Genomic DNA, 4,693 nt, shown 5'->3' on the forward strand with positions numbered 1-4,693 from the left:
GATTGTGGGTTAAGGAAAAGGGCTGAAAAGAGAACCCTGCAGTGGGGGGAGATATGGGCAGGGGGCCAAGAGCAAGCATTACATCAAGGAGGTAGGATCATGAATTAGTGCCTGCACTTGTCTTGGTTAGCACAGGAAGAATGGGATTAATTATATTAATTTTAATCATCTGCTGCGTTTGAGGTCAGCTGGAAGAGACTTCAGGGATGTGGAGAGCTTGGAGAAAGGAAAGTGGGTCCTCACGCAAGTGGACACAGGGAGCTGAGGGGAAAAGGATTGAGAGCAGGGGACAGGGGAAGGTTGCTGGGCCCTGAGGGAGGATATTGGAGTGGGGTGGAAGCATTACTGGGAACAGAAGCTGGAGTGTCCCTGAAGTAGGGAAGCTGCACAGGGTTGGAGGTTCTGCTATGGCAGGGCAGGGGATTTCAATGCACAAGATTTGAGCTAACTTTGGAGTTATTCAAAAGCCACAATCCTGGGCAAGCTTGAGCAAGGACTTTCAGAGGTCCCTTCCAGTTCCAGCTAATGCTGTGACTCTGTAGTTCAGTGAGGTAGAAGGATAACTTGGGAAGCCTGGGAATCCCTGAGGCAGAAATGGAGTTAGAGGAGCACTGAGAAGAGAGGGCTAGTGGGATTAATGTTGGGGACAGGTTTTCAAATGGCATATTTTGGAGGCAGCCAGGCTGGAGCTGGGAACCCTGGTATGATGCTTGAACTACCCATCGTACTCCCACCCCTCTCTCCATCTTGTTGGAAATGCAGCATAGCTGCTTTGCTGTGGAAGCACTTTGAAACACTCTCACGATTATAATTAAGGAATAATATTAGAAGCAGTCACCAGAAAAGGAGACTGGACTTTATGCCTTTATTAATAACCATTTTAAGAGTATAGTAATATTACCCCTTGTTTACTACTGAAGTAAGACCTTTGTCACAGGGATCAAAATCATAGAAGCCACATACATGTCATCTTACAGTGTAGTGAATCTGCTATCCATTTTTTCCAGAGCAGATCTGATTTTTCTGCAGCATTCACAACAGTGATATTGACGTTCTTTGTGCTCTCCACACCTGTGCCCAGACATAAGGTCAGGATTGCCTTTTCTTACTGTGATTTTTTGTAGAGTTGGGTTTCGATGGTTTTGGTTTCTTTTTTTTTTTTTCTGTCCCATGGGAAATTTAAAAGATTTTGCATGTTACTATCTTGAATCAGGAAAATACATCCATTGAAGTCAGAAAAATAGCTAAAATATCACTTTTTTTTTTTTTTAATTAAAATCAACAAAACAAAACAAGTTTCATTTAATGACTTTCAAACTTTTAAAATTTATTTTGATTTTAGCTTTTTAAAACATTGCTTTATTTATATTGCAAAATGAAAAGGGCTTTTAAAGAAAACTTCCCTCCCCCCACCCAAAATTTTCCTTTGAAAGTACAAAGGGAGACTTTTAAACTACTACTAATTTTTTCAGTACCTTTCTCAAGGAGGGAAACTTGTCTAAGCCAAATCTTTCTTGAGAGGTTTTGATTCAGAAGTTCTGACAAAATTCCTTCTGTTGAAACATTCCCAAGAAAATTTATTCTAGCTTTTGGTCTGTGGAAGGTTTCTATGCTTGAGCAGAAAAAGGAACTCCACTTACAGCAGTGATCAACCCACTATAATACAATATAGTATATGTGTATATCCCCAACTGTTGCCTCCCCTCATACCTCCAAAAAGCCTGAAATAAGGGCTGAATAAGATGTGGATACCCTTTTGTACAATTTTTTTAGATGTATGAAGTGCGATGACCAAATATAAGGTTGGGGATTTTTGTTGTTGTAATGTTGGCACTTTGTTTGAAAAATCACCCTACTTTATTTGACAGAGGGCATCAAGCTACTTTGCTGTTGCCTGAAAGTTGTAGGAATATGAAGAGCAATGGCTCAAACTCTTTGGCCTTCTGATCAGCATGACTGAGATTTCATAATGAAATATGAAGTATTGTGCCCTTCAAAATGAAATTCTAGATGAAAGTGGTGTCCTGAATGGGCAGGCAAGCATTTTATTCACTTCACAGTCTTCCATGAGTTTAATGTCAAAGATGGGATTGTAGTTTCAGTTACTGTTGAGTTAGGTTAGTCTTTACAGTTAAAAAATTTGATGATCCGTAAGATTTGAATGGTCTGAATTCACAAAAATTCAACAGACATGTAAGGAAACATAACAATATAATCCCTCCCTATTTCGGAGGGAGCTCGTAAAACACCTGTGAGAGCATCAGAGTTAATGTAACACAATAACGCTGTGACACTCAACTTTCTTCTTATATGCCATAATCTCTACTCTTATATACTTGCGTGCTTTGCATGGATGCACACATACACACACGCATCATTTCTATAAACCTCAACCTAGAAATATGATAGTATTTCTTGTGGTGATTAATTCAGCCAGTGCATTTTAATGCACTTGGTATCTTTCTTTTTCCACTGGACTCTTCTCTCCCTTCTCTCCCACCTCCAATAAATAAATAAATAAATAAATAAATAAATAAATAAATAAATAAATAAATAAATGAAACCAGCATATCCCCAAAAGACTCCTGGTTTCCTGTCAGCAACCAGTATCTTCTTGACAGATTGCCCTAGGGAAAAAAAAAAAAGTCAACACCAAACCTGACTCTCACAGAGTTCGCATTGCCCTCATTTACCTTTTGCATAACAAAAGCTCAGACTATAATTCTGAATAGATGTTTTGTGTAGTTGAACCAGGTGTCCTGCTTGGAAAGAAAGTACATTAAAAGTCAGCAAAATGCCAATTTGCTTTGTTTCAAAAACATTTTCTTTCAATCGTTGCCAAGGCCTGGGGCTAAACACTACATTCTAAGTGTCTCTATTCTACAGTCAGTGAGTTTTAAAGTTTTTCTTGTTATTTATCAGAGTACTCAGGCGACAGTCTCACCTAATCCTATTGATCTGGAATTGATTTTAGAACGGAAAACCTTAGCTGCATACAGTCATGACTATGATACCTTGATGCCCACAAAACATTTCTTCCCAATTAATGTGCTCACTGTAGGGAAAGATCAGAAATAGATGTCTGTATTAGAAGTTTTATTCTTCTCTTGTTGTGTCAGTTGAATTCATAAACCAGCACCTGCAACGTGTAAGCCATACATTGTACCCTGCTGTTGTTTTATTTAATCAGACTTTAAACAAATAACATTTTATCGCTTGCATGCTACATGTTAGTAAATCATTGGTTTACTGTGACCATGAGGCCGTGCCTGGTTGGCCAAATACACCAAATATCTTCAGAGGAGCTTAAGCACATGCTGAAGTGCTTTTCTGTACTGGGGCCACAGTAAGTGCCTTGTAAGTCCCTGCACCTGGAAGCACTTTCGCACATGCCTAATTTTATGCACTTGAGCAGTCCAAGGGAATTTAATGGAACTACTTATATGTGTGAAGTCACTCTCATGTAAGTCTGAGTGATCAAGGCCTAACACTAAGCTGCTCTGTCCTGAAGTGTAGTAGGACATCTCCAAGTAAACACATTTTCTCCTTAAGCTTATCATAAGCACTACAGGGCAGTCACAGCAGACAGAACAGAGGGCCTTTAGCTCAGTATTTTGCTTTAAAAAAGGTAAGAAATGGACAACTGGGGAAAATAAATGAGAAACACAGTGATGGTGTGAGTACACTTCTTGTATCCTCTCCCTCCTCTCCAGCTCTGGCCATCAGAGTTTTAGGGAGATCTTGAGCTGGAGCTGCACTTGATCCATTGTGTTTCATAATTGCTGATGGCCTCTCTTTCCCTTTAGGCCTTGGCTTCCACAACAACTACTAAAAGAGACTTCCATGGCTTAAAAAATGCTGTGGGAAAGCAGTTGTGTGGAAAGAGTGCTTCCTCTGGCACATCCCACACCAGCCTATATTGGCTGGCTGTATGGGAGGCTGCCACTAGCTCTCAAGTGATGGCAAGCTTCTCCTCCCATCATTTCCAACTGCTGTAGGTGTCTTTGTGCATCCCCTTTCCATCACATCTTTCCAACTGCCAGCATCCCTATTTACAGTATTTATTTATTCTCTGTATAGGTGCTTATTCATACCATGCTCTGTGCATCCTTCCTGCACATACCTGAGATGGGGCCGAGAAGAACTTCCCAATTAAAATGTGTCCTGGTAATATTCCCTACACTTTCTTAACAAGAGAATGTTCTTATTTGATTGCTGTGAGAGCTCCCCACAATGGCTCAATTGAATGTATCTTGGTATTTCTCACATGAGAAAAACTGTGTGAATGTTGTTGGCTTTAGTCTGACAGAAACGAGAGTCTCTTTAAACAGCAGCTGAGTCATCCGTATCCTGTGACTTGTTTAAATATCATGGTGAGGGTACCACGTTTATCACTGGAGATGTGACAAAACTTGTTACTGGTGATGAATGAATAACTGAAGAAAAATTCACAGATTTTCTTCTAAATCCAACAGCTAATTTCAGTTTGACTGAGTTTCCAGGGTTGGGTATTTTTTTTCTTATTTGTTAACACTTTGAAATTTTAGTTAATGCATTCAACTGCGGAACTAATAATTTCTGCTGTGCACTGGTCAGTTAGTTACACAAATAAATATGACATTGTTTCTGTTTCCTAACTGGATTAACTCTTCAACAAATCAAGACAGCAGATGTTAGTCAGAGAGGCTCCAGC

The sequence above is a fragment of the Phasianus colchicus genome, chromosome 1, assembly GCF_987193195.1.
Source record: "Phasianus colchicus chromosome 1, bPhaCol1.hap1.1, whole genome shotgun sequence".
Classification (NCBI taxonomy): domain Eukaryota; kingdom Metazoa; phylum Chordata; class Aves; order Galliformes; family Phasianidae; genus Phasianus; species Phasianus colchicus.